The sequence below is a fragment of the Apteryx mantelli genome, chromosome 2 (genome assembly GCF_036417845.1).
Source record: "Apteryx mantelli isolate bAptMan1 chromosome 2, bAptMan1.hap1, whole genome shotgun sequence".
Taxonomy (NCBI): Eukaryota; Metazoa; Chordata; class Aves; order Apterygiformes; family Apterygidae; genus Apteryx; species Apteryx mantelli.
The window spans coordinates 74139228-74166169 of record NC_089979.1 but is presented as its reverse complement, the minus strand read 5'-3'; the positions used below and the strand labels follow the sequence as shown (position 1 = coordinate 74166169).

The 26942-nt window shown below is 41.6% G+C and overlaps 1 long non-coding RNA gene across 1 annotated transcript; it reads left to right on the top strand.

The window, feature by feature from the left end:
- Window positions 1-407: 407 nt before the first annotated feature.
- Window positions 408-25616, top strand: LOC136991387 (uncharacterized). Its single transcript, XR_010883585.1, has 3 exons — window positions 408-671; window positions 24181-24281; window positions 25578-25616. It is a non-coding gene; the product is annotated as an uncharacterized lncRNA (long non-coding RNA).
- Window positions 25617-26942: the final 1326 nt, after the last annotated feature.

Sequence of the window (26942 nt, the reverse complement as noted above, 5' to 3'; positions counted from 1 at the left end):
CATTTGCATGGTCCCAGTCAGCTTGTTAGCTGAAGTGGGTTTTAATTAGCTATTTTCCAGCAAGCAAACGAGCAAATTAGTGGCAGCCATAAACAAGCAGAGACAATCAGACCCAAAGTAAAAAAAAATGATCGGACCTTTTTCTGTGTGTTTTCCTTTTGGAAATACAAAGCCTTCATGCTTCAGCTAAATATTTCTCTTAACCAAAAGAATGCAGCAAAGTGAAGATCTTGGCAACGGTGCGAGTTCCCAAAGTGGCTTGGAACATGATGTTAATAATATAGCAAGAACAGCAGGGAAAAAAGCCCTGCTCTGAACAAACCTACAGTCTCCCTCGAGGGCTAAACCTTGGACCTCCTGCACAGAGCCTCGAAGTCACAGTAAATCCTGCATCTGGTGGTGCTCTGTTTTCTGGCAGAAGGCTGGCCACCCGTTTCATGCACGTGGGCTCACACAGCTCTGCTGTCATGCCCCCACTCCCGCACCAGACACAGGACTGCAGCAGCCTCAGAAAGCACAGTGCAGGGGGTGTGGGCATGCTGCTCTTGATCTTCATCTATAGCACCACAACAGGCACAAGACAAGAGATCTCCACATGGGGCCAAAGGGTGCCTGAAGCTACCAGTTACTGCTGCTGCCAAGGAAGAGGGCGATGACTCTACAAAGGCCAGGTAAGCAGAAGACAGAAACCACTGGGGTGAGTGTGAGGAAAAGGGGAGGGAAGAGAAGTGATGAGCAGCAGAGGATGACCCCTGGTGTTACACTGTTTTGCTAAGAGGAGATGCCTATTTGTTGTCTTGCCTTTATATGTTGAGTCCCATTAGCTTTGTGGGAGAAGAAGAGTCATGTCCAGTCATGGAAGAGTAGGATGTGGCCCTTGGCAGATAACACGGTTTCAGACAGTAATGCCTCGATCCACATTCAGTGCTGCTTTGATTACCAGGGCTGCATACTGTACCAGCAGGGCAGGTATCATTAACATGAACATGGCATGAGGAGCCATCATAGTCTGGTCAAGCAGCAGAGGCCCAAAGTTAAGCAATCCACTGTAGTACTTTTGCTACTGAACCAACTAAATTAAGAATGTGAGGGATTCCAAGTAATCAGCTGTTAAGAAAGACATGGCTAGTTTATTGAGTCAGTCATGTTTCTGCTCCCCTTTCCTCTTTCCACAACATGTTAATGTTGTGAGAATAAGAAACTTAATGGAGGACAGATTGCTTCAACTGTTAGGTTTTATACCTATAAGATTTAGGTAAGCTCAGCATAAAATACAGGTAGAGAACATCAAGGAACAATAAAAACATAGAAGAGGTAGCTGTGAGGCAGAAGGATTCACTGGTTAGAGCACTAACCTAGAGCTTGTAAAAGGTGGGTTGAGGTTTCACTCTATCAGAAACTCTCCCATGGTGATGGACAACACACCCAGTTATCTGGAGATAACAGTACTGCCTCAGAAGTCTGCTGCAGGACGTTCATTAAATATTGTGTGGGGCTCAGACATTGTGGTGGGGGCACTAATTAGTTGGAAGGAGGGAAAAAACTCTAATAAAAATTAATATTATTTATATATGTCTATGGGTACACTAGAGAAAGACATTGCAACAAGCTTTAAGTTGGTATAAATTATCAGAGAGCTGCAGGAGAGACTCTCTAGCCTCCCTGTCCTTGTCTTGTGCCAAGGGTATTACAGTCTAATTAACACAGATAACATGAGCGCAGACGCCTACCTGTTGGGTGCAGTTGGAATACTAACACGAGGGAAGTGTTGGGGGAAGGCTCTTGAAGAAGGCTTACTTTTTATTTAGTTCATTTGTTTAGTAATGTTTTGACGGTCATAGAAAACCCTGGCAATGAGTAGAGCCCAAGAGGCAATTAGTAATGGGGCAGAAAATGTAATGAGCCAAAAAATGAATTAACTTGAGCAGGCCATGCACAGAAGCAAGGGGCCTATGCTTTTCGCTAGTTTATAACACTGCCCCTCTACTGAATTCAGAGAAGTGGAAGGAGGTGTGATTTAACACAGAAACAGCCTGCAGAACATTTCTTGCCTTGTACGGGGTAACTCTTCTCCAAACAAAGCACCAGCCACCTTCAGCTGCAGGCAAGTAGCCTGTATCAGCTGAGGTCTAAAGCCAGGCTTATCCTCTGAGTTTCCTGACGTTACTACTGCAACTGCAGTGGGAACAGCACTGAGATAACTAGCACAGAGCAAATCCCAGTGATGCCCAGGACAAGACACAAGCAGCCCCTGGTAGCCAGTCATACAATTCCCACCACTGTCACTGCCAAGAAAGTGGGGCCAGTGGTAGCAGGAGTGGGTTATTTGCAGTAAAATGAACCTTATGCAAGTCCTCTTTGGCTGATTTTCTATTCTCTTTGTCTCTTCTGAGTTTCTTTTGGTCCTCTGTTTATTTTTCCATGAAGTCTTTCAGTTTTTGCTATTAGCAAACATACATGCTTTGAATTAGTATTCAGTCTTTTGTTTGAATCATGGGTTGATATTGTTTTTAGCTTATATAAAATCATAAGCACTTTCACCACATTTGAATTGTTTACACATTTTCTTACAATGAAGTTGTTTCCCTGTCTCTGACTGCTGTATGCTAACACCAGAGGGAAAAAAATAGGCAATTGCTCTTGCAGGCACACACGTATGGTAACTATCTAGCATCCACATGAGACAGCAAGAGGTAACTACCACCAAAATTGTCACGTTAGCCATCACGTTAGCCATTAGAATCAAAGATAATGATTCCTACTTTACAGAGCAGCTTGACTGAATCGCAGAAAAACACAACTGCCCCCAAGTGTGTACTAGGGTGATTTTCAATGCATGCTGCTGTTCTGCAGCACTCAATTCTATATGGCCCGTAGGCTTTATCCCAGGGGGACAACTCCATCAGAAATCGAAAGTCGTTACCTGGAATTCAAAAATGGAAACTTCGAGGAGGAAAACAAAAAATTTTCATGTCATTTTAATTCTCTTCTTGCATGGACAGCTCAGTGCCAAACGAAAGCACATGAAAGCGACAATGTGCACGTACACTCAAACACTGCTCCTTTCTTCCTAGGTCATGCCCAGTGTTATTTCATCAAGGCCAGGGGACTTCGGGGGAAGTGGGAGCAGAAGGGAAAGAAGAAAGATGATCTTTAAAAGAACAAAACTGTTGAAAATTCAGAGCAAAGGAGTCAATTCATAGCCTTATCAGCATATAGCAAGTGGAAAAGCAAGATATTCCTCTTCAAAGAGTAAAGTCCCCAAATGGATAAAGGTTAAGATAAAGGGGTAGAATTTCTGGCTGGCTCCATCCAGCTCAGCAGCTCAGACATCGGCTGGATCTTTGAGCTTTTTCAGGTGAAATATTACTGAGCGTAAGAAAGTCATGATCAGCTCCCTGAGTATCCCAATGGAAAAGAGCATGAAATCTAGTCCAAATCCTTGACACTTTATATCAACAACTGTAAATCTTTGCCTCAGCTCCTGTCATCCTCAAAAGTCAAATGGAGAGCACTGTTCATTTGTTATGCTTGTACTGCTCCTTTGCTTTTATTAAAGTTGCACTGTTGTAATTCAGAGTCTGGTAAGGATCCCTTTTTGTTGAGTGATGTTACCATCTTCCTAATTGGAATTCTTTTAGCCTAATAATTGCTCTTTCTAATGGGCAGTCTGACATACTTATCAAAATCTTCTGCAGAAAATAAGTTACATTCTTAACAGAAGAATGAAGTTGTAATCTGAGCCCCTACCCAGCAATATCTCACTCACCTCAGGACATTTATTGGCAGTTCCTCAGGTGAAGCTTCAGTAGAAGAAGGAGGAACAGATTTCAGGGAGGATCCTAACTGATCAAAACCGAGACGACTTCAGCAACCCAGGGAGGTCTGGCAGACAGTGGTCAAACAGCTCAGCATTTAGCCCTACAGAAATCCAACCTGCCTGAAGTTGTTGGGTTAGCCCCTACCCAGCCACTGAATCAAATTATATCAGCAAACCTTGTCCTCTTTCGCTTCTCTGCCTGAACCCTCTCATATGTAGAATAAAGAATAAATAAATGGGAAGGGGTGGTCTGCTTGCGGTTAACCCCTGCTAAAGAGTTCCTGTTGGTCTCTGGGGTCTTGTCAAAACACAAGCTGTGAGCCTCAGTTTTTCATTACCTCAATGAAGAGGTTGCACCACAAATGCATCTGTGTGCACAGCACAGCTGTATTTCTTCTCTCTCTTTCTCTCTCTGTCTCACACACACCTACACTTGCAGTCTTCCTCTTTACTTTCAAGAGTCAGTTATGTGCCTACTCTACTTGCATTGAGTAGTTTTTAGTTTGCCAATAGGCTCTCAGAAATTAATGAGAGTGTTTAGCAAAGGCAGAGGAAGATAACATAGCAGTCAGGATGGCAAAGCTGGATGCTAAATAGTAGCTTCTCTAAGCTTGGATTGGAGGCGCAACCCCACCTTCAGTTCTCACTGATTTCAGAAAAAACAACTCAAGAAACCGACTCTGGTGACATGACTTTTTCCCACCAGATTACTATAAGAGAATGACTGGTGAACAGGAACAAATTAAAGTCTAACCAAATGCGTACTAAAACCCAAAGCGGCAAGGTCAGACCATAGCTGCCTTGGTTTTTTGCCAAGCCAGCACGGTAATGATCCAAAAGATGAAGCCACAATCTCTCTAGCGATAGTTTAGTTAATGGAAGCTGCAGCCTGGAGTCTGCCACAATGACAAAAATTGCCACACCATTTTGGAACAGAGAGTCCATTTAATAGGGACCATTTTGAGCTATCTCTGTACTATTTTTAACACAGGCATTTTTTTACTATTAATTTCCCTTTTGATAATGCAGAAGATGTGTTCCTGCCAGAACTGAACTGTGGCCAGGCTGGCTGGCCAGGAATGAAACTACCTGGCTTTCTACTTTGCATATAGTCAGGAAGAGTTATTCCAGTTACACATTTCCATACGACACAGACCAGACTGAACAAGAAGAAGAGTCAATCCTTTCCCCTCCTGGTAGCTTCCCTTTCAAGAAAAAGGGAAAAGAGCCAAACTTCTAAATATAAGTGCTTCCACTGGGTAATGGAGAGAAGCTGAACTAAACATCTCCTCCCTTACCTTCAGCTCCTCTTTGCCTACGTTTTCCCTCTTGAAGGGAAAAGGGGGAGTCATTTCAGACATCTTGCAGGAAAAGGGGGAAGATGCCTCAGGCTGCTATGTTGCAAATGGATGATGAAGCCCAAATAAACACTTCAGAATCAGACTGTACTTGTAATAAAATTAGTCCCTGCATGTATGATTATTGGTAGCAATGGGAATATGAGAAATTCATAGGCTGAGACACAATAAGCTCCCTCTAAGGCTCAGTGTTCTTCTGTAATTTAAACAGATTAAGGGTGCAAATCCCCCTGGAATATAATCTCACAAGTACATTTTCTTGGCACTTCATACTTAGCCGAGAAGTGCTTCCCAGAGGTGTCTTTATTTCCTCCCAGTATTTCCATCCTTTCACATCTAGTTCCAGCAGCAAGCAGGGAGCACTGGAACAACTAGGCAAAAACAGAAACTATCTTCCTTTGAAACTGAATGAATCTCAAAGATTGGTCTAGTTGTATGCTGGGGAAGATTTTTGACACTTCTTCTAATGATTTAGTCCAGTCAGTTCACTTTTAATGCTTATTTCTATTTCCTTTAGATGTTCATCACAGAAAATATGTTAATGGTTTCTTGGCATCCAGGTATAGCAGTGATTTTCTCACAGAAGGTAGATAACGCAGAAAGGCAGATTGCTTCTTGTTTTTTAAAACTAATAAAACTAAAAGAAATTCAGGAAGTATAAATGGGGTATAGGTGTAGAAGCACTTTTTCACATTGCAAATATAATAGATCAAATTCCAAACCACTGAATATGTTATAAGCATAACATTTTACAGATTAAAATTAATGGAAAGACTCCTGTTGATTTCAGTTGGTTTTGGATCACCCAAATGGATCACTATACTGTATGATATCCAAAGCAGATATTTTGACATTAAGCACAAAGGCTAGCCACAAAAAAAAGAGCTGAACTCTAGAAAAACAAATAAGCCACCCCTATAAACATATTCAATAACTTTTCATGCTGCAAATATTTGTAGTGATTCAGGACACTGAACTCTTTAAAAATTATTTTTCTTAAAAGTTTTTCAGATGATCTATGTATTCCCTAAGTCTCATCTGCTTTTCTGTCATGACCTTAATTTTATTCAAATGCAGCGTACAGGAAAGAAGAATTACCTTTTTCTTTGGCTTCATTATGCCATTATATAATAGACCAAAACTCATGAAAATGTGAAATGCAGAAGAAAATCTGGACCACAAAAAGGCATATGTGAAGGTATGATAAAAAAATCAATTGCTAAAATGACTTTCTTGGTATTAGCTTTTAAGCAGCAATGGGCAAATAGAAAAAAAGTCTCGTTCTAATTCTTATCTAAAGATAAGAATGCCTAAATGCCTTGGATTTGCAGAGCTATATTGGCATCTTGTGAATTCAGGTTTGCATGGAGTTAGGCAATTTCATTCTCTAAACTTCTAACATTAATCTTTCCCTTCCCTCTGGTTAAGTCTAAGGGGTGATGGAAAAAAAATTGTTTTGAGAAAACTTGAATGGTGTTTCTGCATGTATAGTTCATGGAAAGGTATTTCCTCTCCTCTTCCCCTGCTTCAGCCTGGTCTTTATCAAGGATTTGCCTGGGTTTCCAATAAATGCTGACCACTCACCCTGCCGCAGCGCTGGTAGAGATAGCCAGCATTGACACTAGAGAAGCTAAGCACAGATCTAAATAGGGTAAGCACCACTGGAGCACACTGCAGGTGGTTTTATCTGCATCCTCTTTTTTTTTTTCCCTTGCTCATTTCTTGGCTTTCCTATGATGTAACTATAGTTGCACATATCAGATCAAAATCCCACAATAAAGCAAGGTATACAATTTCTGAAAGAAGCTTCCCACTAAGTTCATACAGTCTTCTGCCATGGAAAACATTTCTGCTATGCTATATTGAAGGTGATTAATACAAGACCCTACACTAAAATGGCCAAACTGAATAAGAACGGTACTCAGTGTCCTCTCAGCATAATTTCCTCTAGCTTTTTCCAGATTAGAATATACACTGTTTTTCAGGGCTTAGATATTTCCACCTGTGGAATCAAAAATATGGAATTATTGATAAATATGGACAATAATCTCTGAAGATACAAGAATTTTCAAGATATGACTAAAAGGCAAGAGCTAATTTCTTGTGTAGCAGGAGAGTATAGAAACACAGCCACTTCTTTCGAAGGACAGTGTGAAAATTCAGACAAACCTTCATGCTCCTCTAAGTCAATACAAAATAAATAAAGTACATACTCAAGATTTTCTAGTGAAGGGTATAGGAGACAGCTGGAAAAAGAATTAACATTCTGGAATAGGGCTAACTGTTTTTTTGAAGTGGTCTAAAGGACAGAGATTGATTCACATCGCAAGGCAGTGCACCTGGACAAATGTAATTTCCTGGATGTTAACAGTTAATAACTCTATGACTAACATGGTAGCAGCAGATCACATCTGGTCATACTGGAGTAGCTGTGAGAAATAAGCGATAGGCTTTTAGAGTAAAACATTTCAGTGATATTGTATGAACTGGAGCTAAGAGATCCTGTAAAACAAAAGGCCTTAACTGCTGAAAGACAAAGCTGATATAAGTGAGAGGAGCATCATTTGAACTGTAACCTCTAGAGACCTGGCCTCCTCCAGGAATCCTTAAACCTACAAAGAGTTTTGATGACAATTTATTTCCTTTTATATTGTTTTGATCTCTCCTCAGTTTTTTACAGAGCCTGGTTTGAGACACTTTTCCTGTCTTAGCCTGTGTCTGGAATAATTCTCTACAATTTGCACTCAGAAACAGGGAAACAAATTTTTTGCCGGTGGTAAGAGACAGATGCTATGCAAAAGCTGTGTGACCCAGAGCACTCAGCCAAAGGCAATACCCACAGGGGTAACCACAAGAGGAAAAATCTCAGGATCACTAAAAGAAACGGGAACAAGGGGACCAAAGGTTATACTAACCTTTTTCCCTGTTTAAACAGCTGAAGGGACAACAGTTAACATATTTAAGCCAGAAGGGACCTGGATGCTCATGTGGCCTGACTTTCCGCATAATGCAGACTAAAGAGAAGCATTGGCCAGTTCCTGTATCTACCCCAGAAACACGTTGTGGGGCAAGAGAAATGTTTAGTACAAGGGTGGGCAATCCTCCCTACCCAAACACAGAAAAATCATTTTTCAAACAGCTGCAAGCCAGAAAGAAGGAGAAAAGATTTCACCACCTGCTTTCCAGACCTCTCTTTGTCCACCTTCCCAGTTCTTCAGGAACTTACGTAGGACTCAAAAGGCATCTCCCAACTCAAATCTCCATGGCATTAATACAATACACTAACTAGATGTCAAGGAAAAAATGTTCTCCATTCCCCTATATAAATTCTGAGTTTTGTGTCCTCAGCAAGACACCTATCCCTTTCTCCTTTTCTCCGCCACCTCCTGCTACCCTTTCCCACTCCCTGACTCCTGACACAAACACTTGTTTCTCTCACCAGAAAATTCCTTCTTTGTCAATCAGCACCAGATCCCTTCCAGATTCCCACAAAGGACCATCCAGGAATGCACAAACAACTCCTGTTGCTGCCCACTCACTGTCTTTGTTCTGCCCCTACTCCCACCCACTGGTCCCTCTTCAGATCAGCTGAAGTCAACAAAGGAGGCCCCAGCATAGCCTTGAATTAAATTTCTCTAAGCCTTAAAATCAGTTTCTGTTTGAAATTTATACCTGTCTCTGTAGGAGGTCTGCTGCATTTGTCTCTGCCAGAAGCTTTGATTTCTTTTGCACAAGTTGCTCTACTGTTCATGGGTCTTGTTCCTCTCTCCTTCTTGAAGACAAACTGACACCAGATCCCTGAGGACACCTTACACAATACCCCTTAGAAAAGCTGTAGCATCAGAGGCCACTTTGCTTTTTAATGCTGACTTCCCTACATGCATGTACACACACATGGAGAAAGAAGAGGGACAACACATTTAAGATTTGAAACCACTGATACAAATATTCTTAACACAGACACTCCTACAAGCCACAAACAGTCTTAGATGCCCTTGCTTTAAATCAAATATTTTCATTTTAAAAACATCTAGTGCCTTAATTCTGAAATACTACAAATTGCTATTCCCATAGCATACAGAGTTTGGGATCTAGCTGCCCCTCCCCACCAAAGACAACAAGGAAACAGTTAGAATACCTGTGCAGCACTTTCTTCCTTAATTATTCTTCATTTTTTTCTGTAAGAAAAGAGATAACCGGGGAGTTAACAGGAACTGAGGTTGATCTAACAGGCAAATACAACCATATATTTTTCATGGGTACATTATAGTTCCCACATACATATTATTGTTTCTCTTGCCACCTATTCCATTCTAGGAAGGAGAAACGCTTGTCTCACTATGTGACTGGTTTCAGTGGCATTAAGCTGAGCTTTTCATTTTTAGAGAAATGACCATGATTCCATCTCATTCACTTTTTACCACTTCTGTTAATGATTGTCTCCTTACTTTTGCTAGAGAAAAAAGGGATAGATCCTCTTCTGCAAAGTAAGAAATGACCCAGCGATGGAAGTAGCTAATCCCAGCATAAAACCTCAATTCTTTGAGTTTTCTTTATCACTACTTTTCTCTTGCAATGCTTTTTCACTTGGGTGCCTCCCAACAGTCCCATCACAGCTGGAATCTGAACCTGAGATCTCTGAGTACAGATGTGCGAGCTCTACCTGTCGCATTAATGTAAAATTTCTTTTAGCTGTCATTTAGAGTAGTCCCAACATGCTCCTCCAGGCCTCCAGGCTCTAGATTAGAGACTGTTGCAGCCCTGAACAGTGGGAGCCCACACTCACGTATTTTATTGATCTCATGATGCACTTAGGCAACTCTTTTTTTTTTTCTTTTTTTTTGACATTATTTATTTTACATTTGCTTTCACAACCTAGCACAAAGGTGGGGGCTTACTCTTGTGCCCTGGAAGCAATATGTGTCCTGACACAATAGACTGCATGCAGCACCAAGGGCAGATGGCAAACACCCCTCTGCATGCCAGAAGGTGGTGGGAAGCCTGAGGAGCTCTGCAACGCCTGGGCAGGAGACAGGGGCTCAGGAGGTCAGTGCAGGTGCTGGTAGGATGTGAGACCATGAACTTCCCCTACATTTGGCACTCACCTAAGAGGCAGCTGAGAAAATCTGTCAGGCTGGGAAGTCTCAAAGACAAAAAGCTTTCTCTGTTTAAAAAACAATTCTATTGGTAACTTCAGGCTTGCTCTGGTAGAAAGCTTCTGGCCTTCTACCTCTGTAGCTAGACTGCAGCTGTACAGACATCAGGTGCATGCTCTTTCCCAGCATTTTTTTTTAACATCTTTAAAAAGAGACCTGCTATAATTCATCTGCAAGTTACTGAGAGTATTTTATCCCTCAGACAATACTTTGGTTTCCTATAATCACAGATAAATGAAGAGATATTCTGGTGATTAGGCTTTCAGAGAGGTTGCTTTCAGAGATGGATAAAAAGATCCTGGGAGACAGCATGTGAAGGAAAGAGCATGCTTTGCTCAGTTTGCTCTCCTCTCACCAGCTCTGGCAAGGAGCTGTGACTGCCCCTTCTCCCCCGAGGTCCCGCAGTTGCAGGAGAGGCACCGCAGACTGGGGATCAGAGACCCACAGCATGGACACCAATGCATCCAGGCAGGTTTTGGATTTCCTAGAGCAGAGCCAGAGTAGGGCCAGGTGTCGAGAGCTGCAACCCATCAGAGAGGCAGCTCCCAGCTCACTGGGAGCACAAGCCCAGGGTGAGCCAGCAAGCAGGGTCCGAGCCCCCCACAGAGGCTCCCCACATGGAAACAAGGGAGCTTCTTTGAAGGAGTCCCTTCACAGGTGCTGCTTTGCATATCTTGGCTTCCACTGACTTTTTACTTGTATGTTTAACTCCTTAATTTGGCCAGGAAAAATGCAGTGTAGTAGACAAGCCTTGAGAGCTTGTCAGTCCCCACCAAGATTTCCCATCAGCTCTTCAGTGATGAGCTCTTGTTCTGTCTGCGCTTCTGGGGAATAGGGCTCTAGGCCCTGATTTAGCCTTGTTTTGTATCCACAAGCTAGCTGCCAAACACTACCACAGCAGCACATAACATTTTTACGCACACCTTGCACAGGTGAAGGTATGAGAAGAAAGGAGATCCAGGCCAAGGCTCCAGCAAGCTCTGCTACCGACCAGAGGAGTCACAGGATACAGGAGGATGCTGTCCTTCCCTTGGAAAAGCCACAGCGTTTGTTAGACATGGGGAGGGACCACTGCCAACACAGTGCCGTGCTGTTAAAATGTTGTATTCACAGATTTGAAGGGAAGGATGGCAGAAGTATTTCTGTCAGTCTCCATTGTCTTTGCTGAGACCATCTGTAACAGAAGGGGAAAAAGAGGAGGGCGCATGAGTTGTAGTCCTAGTACAGCATGTTATAATGATGCATCTCCTGGAGACTGCGTTACCTTAGGATGGGACGTTTCCCAAAGAACACTGTCACTCTCAGCTTTCTGCAGGTGTCAGGTGCCCTGACTATTGTTGTTATTATTATTAGATATTCACTGAGTGCCAGTGGTGCACCTGGTGCTCATAATCAACTCAAACAAGCTGCCGATTTTTAACAGTGGGCCGACTGCATTTCCACTTGTGAAAATTTGCCTATTTGCTTCTACAGGCACTATCTTCTCCAAGGGGAAATGTGCAATATAGTTTTGTTTCCTTCCTCCAGGACTTTCAGTACCTGTTATTTTTTCAGTGCACAACAGCTCAGCTCCTTACCAGGTAAGCTCATCTTTTTTAACCATCGTATCTTAGGGATCAGATCACTAATTCCCGTACAGGATAAGACAACTGCCAAATTATTATACTACAAAGAGAAGATCTTCAGACACCTGTCATCTTGATGAAAGCAGCACCATCAACTGACCTTTGCCAGTTCAAGGTTGATAATGAGACAAGTCAGGCAGGAAGAGCAGCGTGTGCTGACTCCATTAACGCTAGCTGTGTGCACACTCAGTAGCACTGCATCTCCTGTCAATTAGTGTGGGTAAACTAGGGACTGCTGATTGCCAGAGACATGGCATAGCGAGCTGCTGCTACCTTTACTTCTACACCCTGCTGCATTTTAATTAGCTCCAGTCCCCTGACTATTTCTTCAGAGCTTCATTACTGCCGTCTTCAAGAAACTCCAGGCAAGCCTTTTACATTTCACATTGTTAATGAGAAGAAATGTGAACATCTTCACAATGGAGTTTGATAATGCCGGACTGTCTGCGTGCACATGTGAGAGTGTGTGTGAAGATTTAACAGGCTTCTCAGTGTTTCATACCCTTAACATCGCTCACAGATGACAAAAAATAGAATGAGTCAGAGCCCACAGGGGAAGATATTCCCAAAATGACCAAAAACGCAGAATGGAAAAATGATACACAGTCCATGATGCAAGCAGGTGAAAGTGTGCATGTGCATGCCTGCATAAGGCATCATTTCAGCAATGATTATTAAAGACCACCCACATATACTACAATTCAACAGCATGAAGTCATAAGCTTGGAAACAGTGAGTTCCCCTAAGGGGCACTGGCTCTTCATTGCACAGCCCATATAGAAGTCACCTAAACAGTAGCCATGCAAGTTGGCAGATGAACAACCAGAGCATCACCCAATCATTTCAAAGATTTCAGGTGGAGCGCCACAGCTTTCAACAATCCAGCATGTCAATTCTATGTTTTAATGTATTTTTAACATTTTTTGCAGTCATTTTCATCATCTCAGCCCAGTTGTACTCATTTTCCTTGAGTTTCAATTATACGTGAAGCAAATTGCAATACACAATTGCTGTCTTTACAGCAGAGCACTGACCAGACCAGAAATGAAAAGCTATCCAAGAAACATTGCAGTCTATACAGCGCTCCTTTAATAACAATACATAGATGAGCTTGGTGCAGGTCAGCTAGGCTCAGAGTACTGGTGAGGGATTCATGTCGAAATTTTGAGTCAAATTCTTGGTCACGTTCTGTTTTCCCAGATTCACCAGCTGACAATTCCCTCAGCATATGGGAGATTCGATTGCTAATACTTGGCTCAGGGATCTATATATCCCAGTTATAGCTCAATATGAATATAGTCTGAATCCCACTCCCACCCTATATGACCACCAATATTCATTCACTCCTTGCAGCAGTAGCTGTTTTAATTAACTGCTTTTATTCGTCACTCATGCCCTTACAGACTTGTAGCTAATGAGCTAACAAACCTACATTAGGATTGTTTTCCACAGCTAACACTGACATGAATCACTTGGATGCAACAAAAAGTTGTAACAACAGTGTACTTGCTGCAGATATGATGGAGAAGTCCTGGGCTGGTCTGAAGAAATTCTGGGTTTTAAATGGCTTCAGCAATGTTTGGGCTAGAGGCCTAGTAGAAAAGGAATTAGGAGCGCATGAGTGTTTTTGGTAGACCAAATTTTTTTCCTGACAGTCCTTTTATTCACAGCAGCCATCCAGAAATAAAAGATGGGTCTCCCCTGGCTCAGTGGCCACCTTTGCCGCTTTAGACGAAAGGGTTCCTCAGAACAATTTTTCTTTGGGAGAGATCCTTTACAACTAGTGACACACCTTCATTTGATGTTTATTGGTTTCTATGTGTTGAGCAACCTCAGATCTAGAGAATGCCGTGGATTAAAATCAGCTCCAAAATCCTTTCAGTAAAGTGCAGGCTGAATATACGCCAGTAATATCTACTGTTTTGCAAGTGACTATGCTTAATAACAAACCAGCTCTCCAGAAGGGGACACTCGCACGGCTGTGAGAAGTAGAGAGGAAATGAGCCTCAGATAGCTGGCTGGCCACAAAGGAAAATGTCATCCCTTAAGGAAGTGGTGCAGGACTGACCCTCTCTGGGGAGACTGTGGCCTTTGCCTAGCGACTACACAACTTCTGGGGCTGCGCAACTTTGTCCTTCTGCCTCATCAGGGAATTGTTCTATAATGGCACAGCCTGGCCTCAAAAAATGTTTCCATTACCAAACAATGGCAAAAAAAAAAAAAAAAAAAACCACCTCTGGTCAAGACGCCTTACACCCTCATTTTATTTCCTTTGAATGACTAAGAAGATAACACTTTGCACCCAGCTGCAAAATATGGTTTGTAAAAATCACATCATCAAAACTGGCTTTGTTCTTTCAAAGTGCATCTATCCAATGGGGTTTTTGTTCTCTCTGAAACAAGAGCCTGCTGTCAACAGCCATGCAGCCCTGGATGCTACCCCCAAGTTAACTAGAGAAAACCAGTCTTTTACTTGCTAAGGCAAATACCAATTATCTAGAAAAGCTTAGACAACCAGCACTCCTTCTCTATCTATTCCTCATCCAGTAGTGGTGAGATTGCTTCAATATTCATGCTGTGCCATCTAACAAGCACTTGTTAGCCACCTGTGTAGATATCTTTAAAACAGTAACTTTAAAAAACACTCACCAGCATCCAAACATATGGATATGTGCCTAAGGGCTGAATACATTCTCTCCTTACAATTTTTGCCGTATCTGATGCAATCTCATCTCTATCTGTTGCAGGGGCACCTCCCTATGTACTGCTATAAGCTTTTAACAATGGTTTGGGATCAGTCTGTGGGTATCACATTGAAGCCACAATCTAAATTCACTTTATCTTTTCAATGTTAGGGCTTAATTGTGTGGTCTTGGCTCACAAAAATATAGCCAACACAAAAGAATTGTATTTCAAAAGAAATACAAAAAAATGTTGTGGATTGCACCAAGAATGGGTGTATTTTGGTTGCCACAGGACAGCACTGCTTCACAAATATCTCAGCAGAGCAGATGAAGTCACTTTAAGCAGCTCTGGCTATTAGAAGTCTCTTTATATTTATTTCATGATACTCCAGCTGTGTGTGTGCCTACACAGCATGAAGCTGACTTGAGGAGTTTGAAAACGTAATCTTTAAGGCTCAAAACTAGAAGGGGGATACCTCAGATCCCCAAACCATATATTTTTGTACAGAATCCTAGTTTGGGGGAGGCTTTAAAGTCATCTAGTTTCTTAGCAGGGAGTAGAATTCACTATATTTTAGTGATCAAGATAGCAAATAGCCTAAGGCTTCTTGGACTTGAAAAAAAAATCCAGTAAGTCTAGAATTCAGTCATTCCTTCACCAAGCAGTTATCCTCTTTTCTTTGAAAGACAGGATCACTGCTTAGAAAAGTTTTTTTTTTCTTTCCCACGCCCAATTAAAATTTCTCCATAAAGATATACTGGTACCTGACAGAAAATTGTATTGCCAATAAAACTAGGCCTACTTCTTCCCCCTCAAAAATGATATATCTTCCAGAAAAAAAAAATCAAAAGCCAAAATATTTTTGCCACATACTTCACTGAAAGCCAAAAATACAAAATATTTTTGCTACATATTTCATTGAAAATCAAAATATTTTTACTGGGAATATTGCTGTACTGCCTCAAGAGATGTGCTAATTCATTGACTGCCTTTTCTTCAAGGGGCAGGTGAAATTTCCCATGGCGCAGGAAGGCAAAGGACTCCTGTTTTGCAGCACCTCGACTCTTTGAGGAAGGCCATTTCCTCACAGAAGATTCAGCTGGATGAGGCAATCGCAGCTGTAGGAAGCAAACAGATTCCTCAAGCACCTGTACTGAAGGGCAATGGGAGCATTTCAGAATTGAAATAACTTGTACTCAAGCTGAATTGCTTCAGCTGATCCTGGACATTTTTCAAATTTCTAGTTTTTCCCACAGGTTTAAGGAAAAGGCATGCAGGAAAAATACTCATATTTGCTCAGACTCTATCTTTTTCACTTTCCCTAAACTTCCACAGACCACATACACTGGCAAAGCAGAGTGGGCAAAGAACATCCCTCCTTGTTCCCTAAACAAACTGAAGCAATGCACATCACACATTGCAAAGTATTAGAATGACCATGACAGTTACAAGTGGAAGATGACAAAAAAGTCAAAGAATTCTTTTCTCATAGCTTCCTCTTATCTCAGTTATATTATTTCCAGCCTGCAAGGCAGCATCTGCTTTCCTGGAGGCACCGACAGGCAGGACCAAGCAGTGCCCGGGCCACTGTTTTGCAGTGCTCCTCTGCGCTTGCTGTACACGTATGCATGACTCTCCTGGCAGGAGCTATTTTTACCAAAGAAAGGCATCTCGCAGCATTTTAAGTTCCAGATATATAAAGAAAAATTTGGGATGTCTGTCACACATTGTGACTCACTTTAGGGCTCTGGCACATACTGAAGTCTACCCAGAAAGTTGCCTGTCACACCATGTGCTCCTCTATTTGGCTGACTGTTTAGTAAGTGACTGGACTCTTAATAAACATAAGAGATAGCACAGAGGCAGCAGCATCTAACCATAGTTATCTATGGTACCTTTAAAGACAGGCACATATAGAAGGTTTTCTTCTTGATCATAATTGAAGCCTATTTTCATTCATAAAATAATGAAAACTAAAAATTTGCAGAGATATGTGTCTAAAAAAGAAAAATAACAGGGTTTTTGAAAGCATGTTGCTACTGAATGTCCTTTATAAATAAGCTGACAAGAAAAGCAGAAGAAAACAAAGCAACACTGATCAAAATAAAGGAAAAGAAAGATTTAGGGATTTGTGTTTGCCCAGTAGTCAGCTACACAAATTGCCTGTGAATAAGGGTTTCAAACATTTTAAAATGTATTTGAGGCGTATCTAGGCTTGCTTATTTGTCAGGGAATAATATTTGTGCCTTTCTGTCTGTCCTGTTCTAAATCACCCAAAATAGACTGTAATGCTGCTAGTAAAGCAAGATGAATCCAAAAGGAATAGGAGCAGAAGAAAACATCCATGGTAAGGAAAGAAAATAAAAGATATGGATGAGTTCAGAAGCTGAGAGTAGTTCCTGCAAACCAACAAATCACTGACGCATGCCAAAGAAGCAGGAGGGAGAACACGTGGTGAAGTAACTGTTCTGTGTCCATAATAGATTTCTCGCAAGAATCTCTCAAGCGCCTGTGTTATTTGTTTGCTAGGAGCATAGAGATATTTAAGCAATGTGAACTGTTATCAGGGTCTCTCCAACCAAAATCCCAAAGAGGAAAGAGACTAAGTGGAAAATTATGTGATTTTTTTGTTTCTCCCAAGGTTTACTGAAATCCCCAAAGATAGAGCCATAAAAGAAACAAGCATTGAGCTTTCTTAAAAAAAGTGGAGGCTGAGAAATACCAGCCTAAACTCAATAGATTCAGGGTCAGGGCACAGCCATCATTTCAGAGCTTGCTGCCCACCCCAGCAACTCACTGCGTTGCGCTGGGTCACTGCCGGGTTCAGGGCTTCGACAAAAGCTGCAGGCTGGATTCGCAGGCTAAGCTGGAGGATGTATTGCTCTTCCTCAGCAACTCCCTCCTCCTGCACAGCAAATTGGGCACATTTTACAGGACAAGCTGCAGCTGATCGGGCTTGCTCATGTCGGGGTGTAAACAAACCAGCAGCATTACAGACTGTCAGATTTTCTCTACTTGCCTTGGCAGCTATGAAATTGAGAAATAGCCCAGTAACCGCAGAGCTCTGTGTGCCCCTAGGTGAACGTGACATCTCACTTTCCAAATCTTAAAGTTTGATCACATTGGAAGAAGCTTCTCCTTAAAGATAAATGCCATCCTCTATTAGATCATTATCTAGAGCTCGTAAGCTGGACTCTGTGAGAAAAGCCGAATTTCAGTATATATTAAAAATACAAGGGGTGATTCAGGGTACTCACTTCCCTACCTGAGCCACTGAAATAAAAATAATTTCTGCTGTCATAGCACTACAAACAGTAGTCCCTTGCTGTAGGATTAAAAGATGCTTTAGATATTTTGTTCAAGACAGTTCAGAAAGGCAAAGTTCATTAGACTAAAGGCAAGTATAGATCACATTTTGCTTTCCTCTGAACTCATGTATATTAATATGGAGGATCTCCATTACCTTCAATCTCTGCTTGTGCTAGTGCACTACAGAGAAGAATTTGGCTCTACAGCTTTAAAGTTGCTGTGGGAACCAACATGTTAAAGCAACTGTAAGCAATGTGTGAGAAAGAAATCTATTTGGCTCTTCTGTTCCCCGGTTACAAGGTAGCAAAATCCATAGATTGCAAACTCCCCAATAATATAATAAAAAGAAGAAAATACTAAAAGCTATCAAAGAATAGATAAATCAGTGGGAAATGAGAGAAAAAAGAGACCTCAGGACCCTAGCAGTGCTCACTAGGCAAAGTGAGAATGGAAAAAGTCTCCATTCTTTTACTCCCCATTAAAATGTGCTTATTCCCCCCTACTGACCGTCTTATTTGATTTATTTTTTTTTGCTGGATGGGTTTCTGTGATAATCACTGGGAAATCAAGAATAGAAGTCTACTTGGTCTCCTGGGCCTTGGCAGAATTATTTTAAATTCAGCAGAGCAGAGAAAGAGGAGGAAAGGTTTTATTTTCTGTTTGATTCTTGGGTCTTCCTTTAGTATACTGTAACCCTGCATGGTTTCAAATATGCTCATTAGGTGCTGAGCTAAAGGTGGCTGTAATTAAATGCAATTTTCCATCTACTGCCAAGGTGCATAGGTTTCCAGGGAGCCAACTCCTTGTCACCTTTTCTGTGTACTTGTGGCTCAGTATGAATATTAATGAACTCTCAGTTCTTCTCACCCTCCCCTTTCCCAATTTATTCACAACTATTCTGTCCTTCTGCAATGAAAAAAAAAAAAGGCAAAAAATAATTAGCTTCTCTATGAGCCCTCAGTCTGCTCTGGCATCACAGACTGAGCCTCCCACTTTGCCAGTGGACATCATACTGATGAAGAAAAGAATCTTTAATAAGGTGGGGGCTTGATTATCTTCAGCAACTCTGACAAGCTTCAGAGAGACCTGGAATGAAAACAAGATTCCTTCCTCATGTTTCTTGCAATGTCATTCAAATATGATGTGCCCCTGCCCAGAAATAAACATTTTACCCAGCTTGGGTCACAACATTCCTTAATTGAAAATCAGCAAACTCTCAGGGGGAGAAAGGACAGAGGATTTGCTCTAAAAACTACTGATGCTAACAACAGTAATGATGCCTCCCCTCTGCCAAGCTGTTGCTCCTCTAGAGCTTGCAAATTAGCTTTAAAACTGGAGAGCAAATCCATAACGAGAATCAAGCTATGGCCTTAGTACAACCTGGCAACATTGCACACATCAGCCTTTCAGGCAAGTTCTCCTCTCACCAGCCTCAGGCAAAGCCCCATGCTAAGGGCCGGTGAAGAGCTCTGCCCTGCAACCAACTCATCCAGCTTGAGAGACGGACTTGGGGAGCAAGCCGTCACTGCAGCTGGTTCTCTCTCCTGCCAAAGTTAACCTGCCTTGCAAAACCAACAGCAATGCAGCACTTTTCTTCAGACCAAAGAGGGCGGGAGAACCTGCAAAGAAAACCAATTTGTAGGATGAGGTGCCACACCACTGCCTTCTCATTCTTGCAAAGAACAGTTGCCACTTGGCTACAGAGGTTGAGTCTGGAGCATTACCATCTCAATAATGAGTGCAGGCATAAGGATGCCATGTCTGCTCTGCACGATGCAGCTCCCTGTCTACCGCAGCATGAGTTATCTCAGAGACCAGCGGTCCTAGGACGCTGTTAACCTCCTGCTCCTGCCTGGGTGAGTGCAGCTGCTTAGAGCAGATGCAATATCTCTGCATGGTGCTTCATCACACAGTGCGACAAACCTGAAGTACTCATGGGCATGCTCTCCTTGGTATCTAACAAGGGAAGAAAATAGGAGAGGACTTCAAGGGTGGGTGAGGGAAGGGGAATGGGTGTGTGTTCAGAGCCATCTTGGCTAGTCCAACCACCAACACACTCCCATCAGGAGACCTCTTTAGCCCATTGCATACCCAGCACACTCCAGACCTCTCCACATCCAAGGAAGCAACACCACACATGAGCAGTTGCTTTCCCTGATCAGGCCAGGGGCTGCCCCCATCTCAGGAAGCACACCAAGCCTCCCTCTCCTTGACCCATGAGTTTTTCTTGATTCACATCTCCACAGGAACAGCTCAAGCCTGGTTGGCTCTTCAGCAGCCCACCCCACTGAACACCACCTCTGCCAGGTCTCAACACAACAAGACCCCCCTCGTTCCCCCCACCTCCAGATAAAGCCTGGCTACGAGGACTGTGGTGAGGACCCTCACAGTACTACGATTCATCATTCATGCCCGGCTGAGTTAAATGGGCTGGTTCATACTGCTCAGAGGTACACCATCAACTCCCTCCAAACTCGGACAGACATCACTGCATCATGTACTCTAGAAACACGCTCCTTTTTTCACCCTCCAGAAGGTAAAAACTTGCACTGAGTGTGTCCAAATTTGAACTGAAGAGCATTACCTGAAACACAAGACAAAAAGCTAATTCCAGCCTTCTCCAAATTACTTTATATTAAAAATTATTTAATTTCAACTGTGTTCACACCTCTGTGGTGTTTACTGACTGAAAATATGCTACCAAATGTGTTTACTGAAGAAACATTCACTAAACCAGCAAATTTTAGGCAAATATTTGTGGTAAGCAATTTTCAAAACTGCAAACCCAAATATTTATCCCAGAAAAAGGATTCTAAAAGTCCAATCAAAGAACAGAAACATACCATGTAACCTCTGGCTCCAATCAGCTGGACTGGTTTCTAGCAATTCTGCAGACAAAGAATCCTTCAGAAAAATGGTGGACACATTTGATAATATCCTGAAGTGTTTAAGGGCAGATTCAAATCTGAAGAAAAAGGAGACAGAGTTTATGAAGTAAATAATTCATCACAATTACTTGTTCAGTGTGCCTATCACATTTCCTGGACAGGGGAGTTCACTGTAGGCCTGATAAAGCTCCACTGAGATCTAGGTAAAATGTCGTCTATTCTGTTCTGTTACTTTGACAAAAAACCAGCAATAGTACTCATTCTGGATTGCATTTTGCAGGCTATACTCTTAGAAGTAAAGGCAGTGGGATGGTGTTCACTAGACCTCAGTTAGATGTGAAAATATCATGTAGATGGGAAGTCATACGTTTCTGCAGAAACACCCTAAAGCCTGCATAAACCAAAGGAGAAAAAGGTACCCGAGGAGGCAAATTTTATACTAGATGCAAGCCAAGCATCTATAATATATGTTTTGTTTGGTATTTACACAGAATCTATCTGAAAACTAAGGTGTCTTTAGTTGCCAAGGCAGATGTGTTTTCTGGAAAATCCTGCCAAAAAGTAAGTTAAGAAAGGTAGAGATGTATGGAGACATTAGTGCCTGAATCCTCTAAGCTGACCCACTTGCAATAAGATTAAAAATATTTAACACAAACGGCTGAAAATGCAGGTAACTATTTTTCATCTCACTGGTTGCACAACTGTTGAACATCAGCCACAGAATTCAGCCTTCCTTATACGTATATTTGTCTGTCATTTAGGAGCACTGCACATGAACTGCCAAAAGTTCTGCCCTGAGTCAAGTCTGAGAAATTGCACCAACAGGATTCATTCTAAAACTTCTTCATTGCCTTCTGAAAAGAAACGTGATGGTTCAGAGTACCAGATGACTTGCTCTAGAGCCTAGTTCTGCATAACTGGTCCTCCCCAGTGTCATTCCTGATAAGTTCACCAAAACCAGAGGTCTTGACCAACCTGTGGTACCCCACCCTCCAAGCAGTATGCAGTTCCTTCAAATTTAGTACCTTGATGCGAGTGTGGGAAGAAACTTGAATTGCCACCCTCCCAGTATACTCTCAGTATACTCATCTCTTAAAACCAAAAGATTTTATTTTGCAGAGTTCTCAGCTTTTCCATGACCTAAAATTCCATTCTTAAAGCAGTTCCTTAAAGATGTTTTAAGTAGAACTACACATAAAAAGCCCAACTGGCAGAACAAAGATCAATAGGTTTTTTTGCAATGAAACCTGTGAGAAACTGTATTTTTAACATGGACTTTTAACCTTTTTCAGATTTCCTATCTCAGTGACTACAGAGCAACATATGGTTCTAGCAGTCAAAAGAATTAAGCAAATATCTAAGAAGATACCGAAGCAATAAAACTCACACTACAGTTTAAACTCTCTGGAAACCCAAAAGTAACAAAAACTGGAAAAGGTTTAGAATTCAAATCTTCAAATCTTCATTGAAAAAGGAAGACAAATGGAAGTCAGTTTTGTTTTAAAGCAGTTGAGAATATGACAAGACTGTGAAACCATAGAAGAAGTCATCATATATGTAAGGCTGAAGAATCAATCTTCAAAATTGGGAGGGTTAACCAATCCTTGACAAGAGAGCAGAGGGTGATCGCTACCTGCAGCGAAACACTTAGACAGAGACTGCTAGAGGAATGAACTTCCAGGAACTCGAGGAGAATTTGCCAAACAAAGAGGATTTCCTGCTCTGGACTTGCAGTTCTCCAGCACTGTAAAAAATCCAAAATGCTTCATGGAAAGCACCTGAAGCAGAAATATAGAGATTTGAGTCCAAATAGTGGGTATGGAGAGTCTGGCAGCTCTCACCATTTCACGAACGTGACACCATCAGTAGGTAGATGAGGAGAAAGGTTTCAAGCCACAGCGGCGCTTCCAGAGGTAGCAGCAAGGCCAGAGGATGCAGTATCTCTGTGAAGGCTGCATTTGCACAAATTCCCACAGGGAGAAGGAAGATTCTGGCCTCTGCCCACTCTGCCTGAGGCAGTTTGGACAAGAGAGATCTATCTGGACTCCTATCACAGTATGATATGAAGTAGCAGGCTGTCAGCCAGGGTGCTATTTTGCCTACAGGGAAACCCTCAGGACCACACCACAGCAGAGAGCATCTCAGGGTCTCCTTGGACAACATGCTACTGTGTGAATTGCCCTTGTTTTGTTGGCCCTGGGGATGCAGACGCATAGAAGCATGTCTTTCAGAAGATTTTGCAGGAACTTGTTTGCAACAATTATCATGTTACTCTGAATTTCACATGACACAGTGCCAAATGAGTAGCTAATTGCTAACTTAAAGACTAAGAGGGAAAAATCTCAGTGTCTGAGTGACCTAAGAGCAACACGATCTTTTTAAAATGAAGTACCCTATTGGATTGTCATAAAAGCTGGATATGAGCCCACAATAAAGGCCCCAAACATTGTGAAACCTTCCATAGATTAAAAAGTTAAATTATCTGTGACTGTCTGCAGGCTCTAGAGCCTAATCATTAACGTGCTGTAATTAATGCAAATGCTGATCACTAAGGCTTCATTTACATTGCCTGCTGAGATACATATCACAGAGTTTGAGGGGTCTGGGGGATCTGTTGGGTGTACCACCACTCTCATTTGGCCTGGATTTCCTTTGCAGGGGTTAGTATGCACTTCAGCTTCACCCTAAGAAAATGTGCCCCCAGGCCCAGGAATTGACAAGTGCTGCTACATTCATTAATGTGTTGTATTTACAGAGAGAAAACTTCATAAACTGCCTTACAAGCCTGTGCAAAAAGGTAGAATGTCAAGACACTTTCTGTTGGAGTCTGGCTACGAGAATAAGAAGGAAATCATGTATTTCCTGTATAGTTCCACAAGAAATGAAGAATTTTTAAAAGAGAGTAACCAATAACACTACTAGTAGAAGTAGCAGAAGTAGTAGAAGATAGCAGTTGCTGGGATTAAGCTGCAAAGCAATATTTGCAGAAAACTGCATATTGGTTCCAACTCTGAAAATTGCAGAGCCCTTTTTCTTTGCCTGCTTCCAAACTTTAACCTCAGCCCCACCAAAGCTAATCAAAATGGAGGGTACAAACTATTTAAGAAGCTCTTATGTTCACTGAAAGAAAAATGACAAGAGAGATATTTATATCAGTACAATCATTTTTTTCACTCCTTCACCCTCCTTCTCCCAACCCTGGTTATTAAATAGATCATGCTTGCTAGGAAGTTCTTCATATAAATTCCTTACCTATACTCCACTGCTGACTGTTTGATGATGCTGTCAACTTCCCAATGCCACAATGTTCTTTTAAAAAAAATGTGGGTATCATTTCAGATGACATGCTATTTAACAAAAGACAACAAACAACAAACCTCCAACTTCAGATACTGCAGAAAAACCATCATCCTGTGACCAAGCACTGCAGAATGCCTGAGGTAGGAAAAGGCTATTTATTCTTGTAATGGATTTTATGAACAAATCAAATGGGGTGAGATGTTTCTGAAAATTTGATCATTCATCACCAAAGCCTTTTCCCATCTTGTACTCATCAGTTCTACTACCTGCTGCTGCTAGAAATGCGTCCTGTACATAGAAATAGATATAACACACACATACACATACACACTCACATGCATACACTCCAAACAAGTGCCTGGCCTCCTTTGGAGAGCAGTAGATTTATAAAGATGTAAGGAACATTTAATCAGTCATTTTTATTTGCTTTTCTTTTAATAAAAAAGCTATTACCACTACAGAATGTGAACTTTTACCTACTTTCTAAATGTTGAACTTAACTATTCTCCCTTTTTCTTCTTCCTTCATCTCAGAAAAAGTCTTCATACAGACGCATCCCAAAGGCTTGAGTAAACTAAAAACTTAGATATCTTCAGGCATTTTCTGAGGTTTTTGGAAAGAAGATGTTGTGGTCACAAAAAAGAAATTTTAATCCCGACAAAAGTTGTGTGTGTGTGTGTGTGTGTGTGTACACGTGTTTGTATATTTGTTTTACTGTCATGAAATACCACAAAGAAATTTTGGGGTTTGTGGGATTAAATTTTCAGCATTTTTGCTCACTTAAGGGAGGGCAGCCAAAAAATGTCTATTCACAGAAGCTTGGCAGCAATCCCTCACCAAGACAAATAAATACATTACAAGATAGCGCTGTTCCCTTTCTACAGTTCAGCAATGTAGGATTTTGCACTCTGTTCACATTGAAGAAGATGATTGAATGAAATATATCAATGTTCGAAAGGATCATTAAAAAAAAAAAAAGAAGGAAAGAGCAAAATCCAGTCTGAGCCCTGAAAGCACATGCAGTTAGTAACTGCTGGCACGTGGAAGTGCTGTGATGGGTTCAAAGGATGGAGGATAGGTTTGCCCTGCAGACTCCAGGGTTGTACCTACCCAAGATTTCATTATAGGCTGATTTATTCTCCTGAGCACCACACTGCTGCAGCTAATACCAAATCTCACTATCTCAGAGCTAGCTTTGGTATCTCTTGCTCATCAGTGGTGTAAGTCAATCCAGGAGTCACTCTCCTGCCTTGCCCTGGGGAGCTTTCCTTAGATCTTTAAAACTGGAGGCAGACGGTTTTGTGCTCTTCGTGGCTTCTGCAGAACAAAATGTACAGAACTCTCATTCACTACTCACCTACCCCATGTTTGGTGATCAAATAACAAGGTAACTGATAGAAACAGAGTCTTTGGCTACCTATCATCTGTCATTTCAGGCTGAATGGAACCCCACTCTGATGAAGCCATGTTGCAATGATACACAACTTCAAAACAACATATTTAAAATATCCTGAGGCTCCTGCTCCAAAAATATTGTCCCAGAAATATAACCACAGAGGTGATTTTTCTCTTCTCTTACCCTGCCATCCTCTCTTTTTCCTCCTGCTCAGAAATCTTTTCCCTTATCTTTCATTCTTCTTTCCTTCTTACCAGCTGTTTTATCTCCCTGGTGCATATGAACTTCTTCTTGACATCATCTCACAATTTTTCTTCTCTTTCTGCCTTGCAACAGACTTCAAAGATACTGTCTCAGATATCAGTCTGCCTTGCTGGATCCTCTTCAGCTATCCAGTCCCTCCAGAGGCAGTTTGGAATTTGTGGCAGCTACGAGACACATTGAGATGCACTGCATCTCTCACACCCCCGGCAGAGCCCTCCAACTTGTGAGGTAATAAGAAAGCTGCACAATCTGAGAGTGAGAGCAACCTAGAGCAACTCCAAGATGGATTTCTTCAGCATTATTCTTTATACGTAATAAAACTGACACCTTGTGTTTTTGCTGGAAGTCTCACTAAGTCTTCATTACCATCTTCCTGACTTTAACTTTTATATAACTGAGACACACAAAGATCTAAACTAAGAAAGTGCTTGGACTTGACTCCAAAACTGTTCAAAGATTTGCAGCGGCATGGAACTGTGAAGTAACACAAGTGTGAAAATTGTTTCAATGAATGAGAAGGGAAAAAAAAAAAGTTAAAACAAAACCCTGGGGTGACCATTATAATTTCCTGTAAAATCTCAAAGGTGTTAATGGTAATGGCTGACTTGTTTCTAATGCACTGGGAAATAAAAAAAAGAAATACTTATAAGATTTATCACATTAGGGTAGTTTTAAGAAAATGGACCATAACACTTTTCTGGCAAGTGATTTGGATGTGAAAACATTTCCTTTGCTGCCCTCATACTGTAACACTATCAGACAGGCTGATCGGTTCAGAGATAATTGAACTAGGATTTTTTTTCTTTTGTTTAAATGTAATTCTAAAGTGGTTTCACAAACACAGTTTAATATTAGCACGCTGATTGAGAGGCAATTTCCAAACCGCATGTCTTATTTCCTTCCAGGGTAGGTACAAGAGGGAGAGATGAGTTTGAAAAGGCACTTCACAACCTCCCTGTGCTTTTCTGAGATGAAGACCTGACCTCACAATTCCACGTTATATTCAGAGCTTAAACCAAATGGATTTATCTACTTTTTTTTTATTTGTTTGTTTTTGCCTTATCTAGTTCAGATATGCTAGATATGGCCATACAGTTTAGAAATTTTGAGTTCTTGTCTCAACCAAGGGTCCAAATGTTTC